Here is a 14665-nt window from a genome sequence, read left to right on the forward strand (position 1 = left end):
GGGCAGAACAAAGAAGCACTGTTATAAAGGGTTGATAATTTTGGCAAGTGACTCACATGAGGCTGTGTGTGTGTTTGTTTTCATTTCTCCAAACCAGAAGCAGAGGTGGATTGTGTCAGCTGCAGTTATCAGGCCATCATGTGAAACACCAGGAATGAGAGAAAACATCTGTATCTGTGAGTCATTGGTAATCTGTGGGATCATGCGGTGGTACATGCTTCACTGGTTACCGGTGGCTGCCCGTATCCGTTACTGTTCTAATGTATAGTTTCTTCAGATGTACTGTGTTCTTTTGTGTACTTATTCAATTAACCACATACAACAAACAAGATTGTGCATGCTGTTACGACCCCACCCAGGAGAAAAAACCAGTCGCAACATGATACATGAGTCTCCCCTTTTCTCAGCAAATTTACAGCCCGTTTAGGTTTATTAATTATTTTTGCTTCAGGGTAGGCTAACAGCAAAACAACAACAAAAACAACCTTAAGGCGAACAACCTAAACTTCCCTACTCAAATTAAAGAGACAAAAGGACATGCTACTAACCTAACTCCTCATCCAAAAACAGGAGAAAACATGGGTTAAACAAAAATGCTATCCACCCCTCCCAAAACTTTACAAGGTGATTCAGGCTGGAGGTCTGGCTGGCAGTGGCAAAAGAAGAGACCGGAGGAGTTGGGGGAAGCTGTCCTCTTATCCTGCAAGCTTGGAGGCTGGAACCAATCAGCTCCCTGGAAACAAACCCAAACACTCAGTCACTCATCCACTCAGTTAGACATCGAGCCAGACACACCTGAAACACACCACACACAAGCATCACAGCAGAGAGAGAGAGAGAGAGAGAGAGAGAGGGAGAGAGAGAGAGAGAGAGAGAGAGAGGGAGAGATATCCACACCACAGGCACAGTAGATAACAGCACATCACATCAGACATGTCCTTGCTCAAAAAGATGCAGAAAAACTCGTCCACGCCTTTGTTACATCCAGACTTGATTATTGTAATTCCTTATTATCAGGCTCCAGCAGTAAGTCGTTAAAGACTCTGCAGCTTGTCCAAAACGCTGCAGCACGTGTCCTGACAAGAACAAAGAAAAGGATGCACATTTCTCCAGTATTAGCTTCGATACACTGGCTTCCGGTTAAATCTAGAATAGAATTTAAAATTCTCCTCCTCACCTTCAAGGCCCTTAATAATATGGCACCATTATACCTCAAAGAGCTGATAGTACCTTATCAACCCACTAGAGCACTGCGCTCCCAGAATTCAGGCTTACTTGTCATCCCTAAAGTCTCTAAAAGTAGAGTAGGAGCCAGAGCTATCAAACCCCTCTCCTGTGGAATCATCTCCCACTTTCAGTTCAGGAGGCAGACACCATCTGTACGTTTAAGAGTAGGCTTAAAACCTTCCTTTTTGATAAAGCTTATAGTTAGAGCAGGTACAGGCTTGTCTTAGACCTGCTCTTACTTATGCTGCTATAGGTCTAGAAGGTCGGGGGACACATGACACTCGGAGCTTCTCTTTCCAGCTTCTCCTTCCTCTTCTCAATCGTTATCATATCAAAGAAATTCATATCTCATCAATACATGTTACTGACTTGACTTCTTCCCTGGAGTCCCTTTGCCTTATCGTCCGCAGATCCAGGGCCCCAGCTGTGGCCACATCGTGGATTATGATCTGTGGATCGCGTATCAGAGTTCGTAATGGTGGATCCAGTATAGCGGATTCTGTATCGTGCTGGCTGATCGTGATAATAATGGCAGATCCTTTATCGTGTTGGCATCTGATAATGGTGGTGGACCACGATCGAGGTGGCAGCTGATGATGGATCCTAATGGCGGCAGTGGACAATGACTGTGGACTATAGTGGCATCCGATCTTGATGGTGGATCATGATCTTGCTGGCTGCTGACCATAGACTATGATTGCAGCAGGACTGCCTGATATATAGTATTTCTCCTCAGATACTCGACCATTACTGACAATAGTCCATCAATTCATTGACCTTCAGTTATGCTTCAAAATGTTTACCCTTATTAATGCTGCTAAAACCTTTATCTTGATGATGTTCTCCTTTACACTTGACATCTATTGCACTTCTGTCCGTCCTGGGAGAGGGATCCCTCACATGTGGCTCTCTCTGAGGTTTCTACCTTCTTTTTACCCTGTTAAAAGGGTTTTTTAGTAGTTTTCCTTACTCTTGTTGAGGGTTAAGGGCAGAGGATGTCACACCCTGTTGAAGCCCTATGAGACAAACTGTGATTTGTGAATATGGGCTATACAAATAAAATTTGATTGATTGATTGATTGATCACCGATGTATAGAACCTTTCACACGACCTCAGGGTCGTTTCAATGCTTAGTCAGAAACAACAGAGGGAGCTGACACCCAGCTCAGTTAAAGATGCATTCCACAGAATTGCTCAATTCTTGTCACGGTCCAATTAGCTAGGAGATCGGAAGAGAGCTCCTACAGCTTGAAGAACTTCAGATCCTACCGGATGCATGTGCCCATGCTCACTTTACAGTGTAGTTTTAGTTTTCAGCTGTAAAAACTGTTGTTGTAATATAGGAAAGGATTTTGTAGGTTTTATCCTTAGACTTTTATTGAACCATAAATCAGAACAAAACATACAGGAATGTGTTAAGGATGTAAACAAACTATTCAGGAAACATATAGTAATCCTGTTTATGTAGAAAAATCTGATTAGGGTTAAATAGGGTTTTGTGTGTATAATATATGTATATAATAGATAAGAGAAGATAATTAAAAAATAAGATAAAAGAGCAAGGGCTTAAAGAGGCATATATTAAAACAGCAAGAAAAATAGTCTATAGATTCAGATTTGATTTTTTTTGTTGACAGTATTCTCAGGTCAATTAAAAAAGTATTTTGATTTACAGTATCCAAACTTTGTGAAACTTTCATTTCTCTCCCTCTGCAATGACATGAATATAATAAAATCCCAATGGTAACAAGACCTGGGGACACCTATTCCTATAATAATGGGAGACCATGAGTAGCACAAATTATTCCTCAAAATGTGTCAAATACAATTAAAGATTTTATGCTAAACATATACAGAAGCTGAACAAAATGAACCCTAACATGCAGCACTTATGTTGGCATGGCTGTGCTAGAAAAGGATCTCTGACACGTTTGTTTCGGGACTGCCCAGGAGTAGGGATATTCTGGGAAGTATAGGTTTAATAATGTTGGCGTTCTGATGAGTGTAAAAAAGAGAAAGAGAAAAAGTGAGAAAAACAAATGTTTATTTTGGAATAACTTGCCAAAGAAATTGATAGAAATGATTATCATAGGGCCCTGCGGGAGCATTACAGACACAATAATTTACTCTTATAAATGAATATATCAGGAAGAAACATTTAGATTCAGGGTCTGTTTAATTTTGTCTATATATTGTATAGGAGAGATACAAACCCTGTGGGCAGAACAAAGAAGCACTGTTATAAAGGGTTGATAATTTTGGCAAGTGACTCACATGAGGCTGTGTGTGTGTTTGTTTTCATTTCTCCAAACCAGAAGCAGAGGTGGATTGTGTCAGCTGCAGTTATCAGGCCATCATGTGAAACACCAGGAATGAGAGAAAACATCTGTATCTGTGAGTCATTGGTAATCTGTGGGATCATGCGGTGGTACATGCTTCACTGGTTACCGGTGGCTGCCCGTATCCGTTACTGTTCTAATGTATAGTTTCTTCAGATGTACTGTGTTCTTTTGTGTACTTATTCAATTAACCACATACAACAAACAAGATTGTGCATGCTGTTACGACCCCACCCAGGAGAAAAACCAGTCGCAACATGATACATGAGTCTCCCCTTTTCTCAGCAAATTTACAGCCCGTTTAGGTTTATTAATTATTTTTGCTTCAGGGTAGGCTAACAGCAAAACAACAACAAAAACAACCTCAAGGCGAACAACCTAAACTTCCCTACTCAAATTAAAGAGACAAAAGGACATGCTACTAACCTAACTCCTCATCCAAAAACAGGAGAAAACATGGGTTAAACAAAAATGCTATCCACCCCTCCCAAACCGGGCTGGTACACTAACAACAGATTTTAAGACACTTTACAAGGCGATTCAGGCTGGAGGTCAGGCTGGCAGTGGCACAAACACACACACCCTGAGCATCAACAGGTCTCCATGTCTTCACAACTCATCTCCTTCATCCTCGCGCTCCCCCCCTCATTTTTTTCCTCAAAATTCTACACACAATACCCCATAATGACAAAGTGAAAGAAATTTGTTTAAAATGTTTGCAGGAGTGGCTTCCGTCTGGCCACTCTACCATACAGGCCTGATTGGTGGAGTACTGCAGAGATGGTTGTCCTTCTGGAAGGTTCTCCTCTCTTCACAGTGCAACGCTGGAGCTCTGTCAGAGTGACCATCGGGTTCTTGGTCACCTCCCTGGCTAAGGCCCTCGCTCAGTTTGGCCAGGTGGCCAGCTCTAGGAAGAGTCCTGGTGGTTCCAAACGTCTTGCATTGACGGATGATGGAGGCCACTGTGCTCATTGGGACCTTCAATGCTGCAGACATTTTTCTGTACCCTTCCCCAGATCTGTGCCTTGATACGATCCTGTCTCGGAGGTCTACAGACAATTCCTTGGACTTCATGGCTTGGTTTGTGCTCTGACATGCACTGTCAACTGTGGCACCTTATATAGACAGGTGTGTGCCTTTCCTAATCATGTCCATTCAACTGAATTTACCAGAGGTGGAGTCCAATCAAGTTGTAGACACATCTCAAGGATGATCAGTGGATACAGGATGCACCTGAGCTCAATTTTGAGTGTCATGGCAAAGGCTGTGAATACTTATGTACATGTGGTTTTTTCGTTTTTAATTTTTTATAAATTAGCAAAACATTTTATGGGTTATTGTGTGTAGAATTTTGAGGAAAAAAATGAATTCAAACCATTTTGGAATAAGGCTGTAACATAACAAAATGTGGAAAAAGTGAAGCGCTGTGAATACTTTCCGGATGCACTGTATGCAGAGTCCATGGTTTATCCTTGACAGAGAAAAAGGAGGAGCTCAGGAGCTGAGCGAGAGAGAGAGAGAGAGAGAGAGAGATTTTTTTGATATTTAAAACATTTATTTTCAAAATGTATACAAAACTACTGTCAATATTTCCCTGACAATAAGTGGATATGTACAGTACAGTTCAGAGCAATATTAACACCTACCTAGAAAATAATATTAACTATTAAAACATTGTCAATCACACAACATATTACGTCATTAAAACACCACTGTTTGATGAAACCATCCATGTTCTTCATTTCTTTAAAAAATCTAAAATCTACCCAGACTCTAGCCTTCAGCAACGAGATAAAAACAGCAAGTGCTTCTTGCCCTTTCCTGTCCTCTTCTCTGTTTTTCCTGCTGCTGTAGATGGACAGTTTGGCTTCTCCTACTATCCAGTTTAATAATTTCCACTTGCAAGCGTTGGATTTTTTATATCCAACTCCTAGGATGAAGGCACTCTTACTCCATGGCTCATCAAACTATTAAAAAACATTCTGAAGTGTATTAAAAAGGTAACAGAGTCTTTTACAATCATAAAAAGCATGAAAAACTGACACAATAATTTACTCTTATAAATGAATGTATCAGGAAGAAACATTTGTTTTCATTTCTCCACAATTGACAGATAGGTGGATTGTGTCAGCTGCAGTCTGTCACACACACACACACACACACACACACACACACACACACACACACACACACACACACACACACACACACACACACACACACACACACACACACACGCACACTTATTCAGATCTTGACTCCGACAAAGTCTGAGTCATTGGGAATCTGTGGGATCAGTGAATAGCTTGTTGTTCACAGTTGAAGTTGATTCACTCTAGAGCTCATGAGACAGCATTTAAACATCATGATCACGATGACTCTGCAACATTTTGTGCTCAGTACAACACCAGACGTGACGCTAACAGTCAGGACTCAGTGTTAAAATGACCGGAGCGACACGCAGACATGGTCCGACACCATCGATTCAGAACCAAACACATGACCGTATTGTCACCTAAATCATCCCAATAAAAAATGGAACAAATTAATGTGAACGAGTTCATTTTAATCTGCATGAACTTAACTCTGAACTAGTTCGTTTTAGGTGTGAACTGGCACAACACTGACTATATCTATATATAAAACTTTATAAGCTGTGTTATCAAATATTCTTTGCGGCTACAGACAAATTGTCATTGGTGGAAGAGGGGGCAAAATGCCTCTTTTGATAGTAAAGGTTACCGACCCCTGATCTAGTCCAAGGAATATCTTTTGAAATACCTTAAATGTTTTGATCAGTTCTTTTGGATAGCTGAGGTGGAGCGCGTACTGTATCTCAGCCCCATTAGCAAGGCACATGCTCTTGGTACATTTAGGTCTTGCAGGACTTGTGTTCCCTCGATCACTCTCCTTGGCTGTGTCAGACATTAGGGCACCTCTGTTGACGACAATCTTCATCACCTCATCGGTAGCCTGCACTTCACCATCCTCGTATAAATAGGTCATAACATATTCATCATCCTGTGAACAAGAAAAACAATTATTTTCGATTGATCATCCACAGACCCCAGGGACTTTTTGGATTTTAATCAGTTGGGTGTGTTGCGTATGAGTAAGTGATGGCGAAGTGTAATGAACCAGGACAATGACACAAGAGAAACTATAATGCCAGGAAGAGAGAAACCTGCAATTACAGCTGCAAGTCTTTTGTGGTAGGTCTCTACGAGCTTTGCACATCTGGGAATGTTTGTCCATTCTTCTTGGCAAAAAAGCTGAAGCTCAGTCAGATTGGATGGAGACCGTCTGTGAACAGCAATTTTCAAGTCTTGCCATAGATTCCCAATTGGATTTAGGTCTGGGCTTTGACTGGGCCATTTTAAGACATTACCATGCTTTGATCTAAACCAGGGGTCTTCAACGTTTTTCAGGCCAAGGACCAAACTGATGGAGAGATGGAGCAGGGACCCCCTACTATATATATTGTATAAAATTGTGTTTTATATTAAACTGGGCCTAGTGCCATGTATAAACATAGCTACCCTGTTATTGTGCATTCAATACTAAGCTATTCAAATAATACACAGGTTCATATATTCATGTTTTTATTATGTGCAAGGTATCGGAGCTGCAGTGTGTGCATTGCTGACTGAAAGATAACATCTTTTGCCTCCATTTATCCGTTCGCTACAATATGTTGGATTCATGTTAATGTGTATCTAAAGACATTTAAATTTGTGGGGAAAAAAATTAAAAATTAAAAAAATGGAAAAAATTGTCTAATCAACCAAAAATGTCGTGACCCCCCTGTTGAAGACCTCTGATCTAAACCATTCCATTGTAGATCTGGTTGTATGTTTAGGGTCATTATCCTGCTGGAAGATGAACCTCCGCCCCAGTCTCAAGTCTTTTGCAGACTGCATCAGATTTTCTTTAAGGATTGCCCTGTATTTGTCTCCATCCATCTTTCCCTCAATTCTGACCAGTTTCCCTGTACCTGCTGAAGAGAAGCATCCCCACAGCATGATGCTACCACCCCCATGTTTCACTGTTGGGATGGTGTGCTCAGGGTGATGGGCAGTGTTGGGGTTCCGCCACACATAGCGTTTTGCATTGAGGCCAAAAAGTTCAATCTTGGTCTCATCTGACCAGAGCACCTTCTTCCACATGTTTGCTGTGTCTCCCACATGGCTTGTGGCAAACTCCAAACGGGATTTCTTATGGTTCACTTTCAACAACGGCTTTCTTCTTGCCACTCTTCCATAAAGGCCAGATTTGTGCAGTACACGACTAATAGTTGTCCTGTGGACAGATTCTCCCACCTCAGCTGTGGATCTTTGCAGCTCCTCCAGAGTTACCATGGGCCTCTTGGTTGCTCCTCTGATTAATTTTCTCCTTGTCCGGCTTCTCAGTTTTGGTGGAAGGCCTTGTCTTGGTAGGTTTGCGGTTGTGCCATATTCTTTCCATTTTCTTATGATGGATTTTATGGTGCTCAGAGAGATGTTCAAAGCTCTGGATATTTTTTTATAACCTAACCCTGCTTCATATTTCTCCACAACTTTATCCCTGACCTGTTTGGTGAGCTCCTTGGTCTTCATGATGCTGTTTGTTCAGTAATGATCTCCAACAAACTCTGAGTCCGTCACAGAACAGGTGTATTTATACTGAGATTAAATTGCAGACAGGTGGACCCTATTTACTAATTATGTGACTTGCAAATGTGACTTGTGAATGCAATTGGTTGCACCAGATCTTTGTTAGGGGTTTCACAGTAAAGGGGGTGAATACATATGCACTCAACACTTTTCAGATTTTTATTTGTAAATAATTGTGAAATCCATGTAATATTTCCCCCCACTTCCAAATGATGCACTATTTTGTGTTGGTCCATTACATAAACTCACGATGAAATAAATTTTAATCTGTGGTTATACCATGACAAAATGTAGAAAAGTCCAAAGGGGGTGAATACTTATGCAAGGCACTGTATTTACACCAGTGATTGGGAAGGGGGAAATGTGAGGCATAACTAATGTTAGAGCCGAACTAATGTTTTGATGACCTCATCTCTTTAGATGAGGTAAACAAATCGTTCTTTCTCCCAGACAGCGCACTGTCTGGACCCACACAGGTCCCGGGGCTCCGCCCCCACTCACTTGCTCAGAGACACACACAGTGAGATCAGAGCTCGTTCACGTGAAGCAGCCGGTCATGGACAAACAAGATACAGTGATCAAAAACCAAGTTGAAAAGAAAGTACGATGAAGCCTATCTTGCTATTGGGTTCACAGTGAATGAAGGAGGACATGAGGAGAGACCAGTGTGTATTTTAGGTCTGAAAACTCTATGAGACCCAAAAAATTAAGAAGACACTTAGAAACATTACACCCCAGTCACATGCATGTGTTCTTTTTGGTTGAGCTTTATCATCTTTGTAACAAAGTGATTATAATTGAATTTATTTTTTCCCTATTTTTGAAAAAGTACAGACTGATGGAGGAATGTAGTGATAAATGTCACCAAAAGTACTTCAATTAAGTTGAATTTAAGCAAAGTTATTGCACTATTTTTTGAAAAAAGCGACAAATGTCACAAAAAGTTGTTTGAAAAAGGGTTTTTATTTGCACATCAGAAATTCCCTAAAGTAATGTGAATTTAATGTTCATGTGTATGTTATGTAAATACACATGTTAAACTTGGCCCATTTGTCATCATTTTGTTGGGGCAGGGGAGCGGGTGGGGCATGAAAAATATTCTAGCTCCAAAGTGGGGCATGACAGAAAAAGTTTGAGAACCACTGATTTACACTGAGATTAAATTGCAGACATTTTAACCCTATTTACTAATTATGTGACTTGCAAATGTGACTTGTGAAGTCAATTGGTCGCACCAGATCTTTGTTAGGGGTTTCACAGTAAAGGGGGTGAATACATATACACTCAAAACTTTTCAGATTTTTATTTGTAAATAATTTTGAAAACCATGTAATATTTCCCCCAACTTCCAAATGATGGACTATTTTGTGTTGGTACATTACATAAATTCCCAATGAAATAAATTTTAATCTGTGGTTATACCATGACAAAATGTAGAAAAGTCCAAGGGGGGTGAATACTTATGCAGGGCACTGTATGTCTGAGGAGCCGCAGACACTTCCTCCAGACCACCGAAAGAGGAAATCAAGAGGGCTGTCACCGTCATTAATAATCAATTATGCATCGAATGGCAATATTTAAATAGCACACTGACACTTACATGTAGTTTCAACACTACTTTTAGTTTTCTAAGTAAAATTTAGTACTATTTGAAGATAACAACTAGCATTTCAAGGCTTTTTTGGCATCTCTAATCTTCTCTAGTGAATCGATTATAGAGGTGAGGTTGTCAGAATTATCAGGGATCAACGTTACACAAGCATCTTTAGTAAAATTTAGAGTGGCACAAAGGCCACCTGTTTTGGCCAGAATATAATCAAGTGCCATTTCATGCTTCAAGAGTGTTAGACGATGTGATTTGTCATTTGAAGAAAGATACTTGAAACCCCTAATTGTTTCGTTTGCGAACATGGATAAAGAATAAGTCATGTTGTCTATATGGTCAGCTAAAAATGTGACACCATACCATGGTAAAAGGCCGATTCCCCACTTCTCGCCAAGGGAAATTCGCCAATGATATGACTCTATCGTGGTAAATTGTGCCATGTCACGTTTAAATCTAGAATTGGAGGTTTTTGTGGCCATAACAATAATATTGGAGATTGAGATATTCACTAGGGCACAACAACCTGACCAATATTTAGGCAGATAAGGATATAGTGAGCCTTTCCCACATTGCCATGCAAAATTAGTGAGCACGGAGCTACCGTTGTAATTGATTACCCTTCCATTTGAGGAGACACCTTTATCATACAAATAAATGTCACAAGAAGCATTTCCTAGGGATTGGCCTGTAGAAACTTGGCAATAACACATCTTGTAATGTCGTGACCGTAGATCTAATTGGTGTGTCATCGGGTATGCGGATACATTTACTGGCTTATCTTTAAAAAAGGTGGATCTCGCGGAACAAACTAAAGAGACGCAGCTGGCATTCCCCATAAAGCCCATGGAGGCTACAGTAGTCAACCAAAGTGTGAGTGTATAGGTGCAGTGTTGGGAAGCCATACGTGCGAATAGAAGTGTGGCATGTTCATACGAGCAAACACTCTCTGTAGCTGCTAAGGAAAACAAATCATCATATCGCACAGGATGCCTGAAACCCAACAAAACAGACTGGCCTGGGAGATTGGCTTGAACGGTCCAAAGAAGAAATCCGTACCAAGAGTTATCAGTCAGTGGGAGATCACTGTCATCATCAGTCCAGCTCCAAGGTTCCCAGGGGGTCCTTACAAACAATTCTCTTTTCTTAACATTAGTGGTGAGCTTGTCATTATCAAGATTACAGAACATGAGCCAAATAATAGGAACAACAAATATTACAGTCATCAATAAAAGAACAGTTCCTCTACTGCCACTCAGGCCCAGCTGACTGAAGGGATCCCACGGAGGTCGGTGTGTCATCGTCGTCTTCTCGGTGGTATGTGTATTATGTGATTCCCCGAAGCAACTCTTACCAACAGCTGTGCTGGTCAACGCTGCACCCTCTTCACTGATCCTATGTTTTAAATATTCAGTGTGGGTGCAGCAGGTGGATGGTCTGGTTCTGGGACTCTCTTGCAGTGACTGGCATGAATCCACATTGTCCTTTCAGCGACCTTCACTGCCGTGTGGGTTGTTAACAGGATCTGGAACGGTCCTGTCCAGCGTCTGTGTCGCCAACTTTTTTCCGCCTTAGGTCCTTCACTACCACCCAGTCGCCGGGCTTCAGGTTATGAAGTGGTCCAGTCGCCGGGGTAGGGAGTGCGTCTTTAACCTTGTGATACTGGGTCATTATTAGAAGTGTGAGCATCACATTTACATACTGCAACCTGTTCGGGGAGGAGGACAGCATCAAGCATCTGAGACACTAGAGCATGATGTGCAATTGGTTTGCCTGATGATGTAAGGAATTCTCTGTGTTTCCAAATCGTGCCAAAATCATGTACTACACCAAATGCATATCTACTGTCAGTGTAGATATTAACCCTTTTCCCCTTAGCCAATTTGCATGCTTCAATGAGAGCAGTGAGCTCTGCTGCTTGTGCAGACAGAGAAGCAGGGAGAGGTCGTGCAATCAATGTATCATGTGCTGTTACCACAGAGAAACCAACTTGATTTGCTCCCGTGTCTGAATTGCGAGACGATGATCCATCCACAAGTCTGGATTCTTCAAAGGTGTTTCCTGTAAATCTGGTCTGGGGGAACAAACTTCAGTCATCGTTACTAACAACACAGTTGTGTTGTTCACCATCTCCTTCTGTTGGAAGAAGTGTAGCCGGGTTAAGAACATTACATCTTTTCACAGTGATGTTAGGCATTTCCAACAGAATAGCATGATATCGAAGCCACCGTGCAGCAGACAAATGAGATGTCTTTTGTTCTAACAAAATCATAGACACAGTGTGTGGGACCAGCAGGGTGAGTGGGGAGTATCCTACTAAATCCATGGATGCCATTACAGCCTTCTCTGCAGCTGCTACAGCTCTGAGACAAGTAGGCAGGCCTGCAGCAACAGGATCAAGTTTTGCTGAGAAGAATGCCACAGGTCTCTGTTTGCCACCATGTTCTTGGAGTAGCACTGATGTCATGTAGCCCCCCTTCTCGTCAACTGCCTGTGTAAAAGGTCGGTCAGGGTTCGGTAGTCCTAAAGTCGGGGTCGTTTGTAGGGTCAGTTTCAAGTCAGTGAAATCTTTCTCTGCGTCATCAGTCCATGTGACTTTACTATATGCTTGTAAGCCTTGCCTGTGTGCGATTGCGCTGAGGGGCGCCTCGAGGACAGCATAGTTAGGAATAAAAAACCTGCAATAAGAGCACATTCCCAGGTTTTGGAATATTTTGAATTGCTAATACTCTCTTAGGGGAGAGGGATTTGCCCTCTGCTGTGATCACATGCCCTAAAAATTTTACAAACTGCAATTTTTTCAGGCTTGCTTTGTTGTTGTTTGTATCATGTAAATATGCATGTGCATATTGGGTGTCTGTGTGTGTGTGTCTGGTACCAGTTGAACAGTTCTGAATGTGTGAACAACAGATGTAAATCGTTTTCTATACACTTTCAAAAATGGATTATACTGAACCACAGGATCTGATGTTTTTTCCCAAACGTCAGCATTGACACATTTTTTGATCCACTGTCCCAAATCTTGCCATTCATCATTTTTGTGCTTTGACAGTGAGACATGTGGATGGGAATCAGGAACGTCAAAAAGGGAAGCAGCCTGTGAACATTTGTGAAGGAACTGAGAGGGTGACTTATTTTCTGGTTTGGGTAAAATTACCGAAATAGCACATCTATGTTCATTCCAGAAAATACAACTTAGTGTTAACTTCTCTCTCACACAATTTTCTCTAAACCATCTTTTCTCAAATCCTGAATCTTTCCCTTCGTGTATGTGTGCAGTGCAGTGTAAATCTTCTGGATACATATACGTGGTGTCTGTTCCTAGTGTGACTGAATGTGCCTTATCCACTAGATCTGTGTTGATTGATGTGACAACAGACGAACAGAGCTTCCATTCATACACATATAGCAGTGAATCAGCATTATACTTAATGCACGTATAAATCTGTGGTGGATCAAGATCAGCCGTTCGGACCACTACGACTCCTGTTGGGGTGGAAATGAGAGAAATGCCCACAAGACACATTACATCTCTTCCCATCAAATTAATTGGACAACATGAGGATAGCAAAAATGAACACTTGAATTTTCCTGTGCCGCTATCACTACATATTAAGGGAGTCGTGAATTTTTACGTCAGGAGGTGGAGTCAACCCACTGTGAGTGTTGTGAGCTTCGGTTAAGCGAGTCAAGTAGTTGTGAACTGACTCATCTTCTTCTTGCTTACACGCTGAAATCTTTGTCATGTCCATTCGCACTGGGAATGCGGCTTCAATGCGTCTACACAGATTATTAATGGAATTCATATACACGGCATTCGCGGCGTCATCCCAGTCTGGATGTACCATCCTAAGGTCTTGTTGTGGATATCCTCCTGCTATTTTTGCCCATCCATTACCCATTTTAGCCATGAGCAATCGTCTCAGTTCAAAGCTTGTGGGCGGAATTCTCTGCAGAAGACAAGCAGCTCCTCTGCAAACTTCATTCCCCCTGCATTTGATGGGGAAGGGAGGTGACTCATTGCTGCTTGGATATCACTGGTTGTCCACGGCCTGTGAACAAGAATGGCAAGTCCATCCGGTCCTGCCACTTCAACCATCGGGAGGCACAAAACATTGTGGGCCGGATCCTGTCCCGGTCCGTATTGTCTGCCTCGTCTGGTGTGAGGTGGAGAAAGGCGCTGCGGGTCTGGAATGTTATATGGTGGAGGAGGTGGTGGAGCTTGGGCTCCTGCCTGTGGAAGATCCGCGTGTGGTGGGGCTTGGGGTTGGTCTGGTTGTCGTCTTCTTGGCGGGACAGAGTCGAAGGTCGGAATCCTGCATTTTGAAACACTGAGACACTTGTGAGGGGTTATCTGTCCTTACATATGTTTGTTTTTTGTCCCTACGTTGCGCTTCTTCTAACCACATTCCATATCCCTTCCACTCTGCCTGAAATGTATGTTTTCCTTTTTTGGCCTGACTTACTTTTTCTTTCTCCTCCAGCTTCAGTCTCAGTTGTTTTAGCTGTCTTATACTAAAACTCCCCCCCTCTGGAAACCCACATTCTTTCATCCACACTTGTACCTGGCTTAGTGCTGTGTCACCATAGTTCCTTCGCATGAAGTTCATATTAGGACTACTCAGATCAGTTCCATTATCCAAATCATCAAATTTGTCTTTACTGTTACTTTTACCCATATTTAAAAAAAAATTATGTTAAGTTTGAGTTACCTTAAGTCTTTAATCAATCTCCAAAATGCTTTCGTAAGGAGCAAATAGGAAACTCAGTAATACTAATATCCTCAAAATATTGTAATATCCCCTATATAATATAACCAATAGTAATTTCCTTTTACTAACTT

This window comes from Hippoglossus hippoglossus, chromosome 13 (assembly GCF_009819705.1).
Source record: "Hippoglossus hippoglossus isolate fHipHip1 chromosome 13, fHipHip1.pri, whole genome shotgun sequence".
Classification (NCBI taxonomy): domain Eukaryota; kingdom Metazoa; phylum Chordata; class Actinopteri; order Pleuronectiformes; family Pleuronectidae; genus Hippoglossus; species Hippoglossus hippoglossus.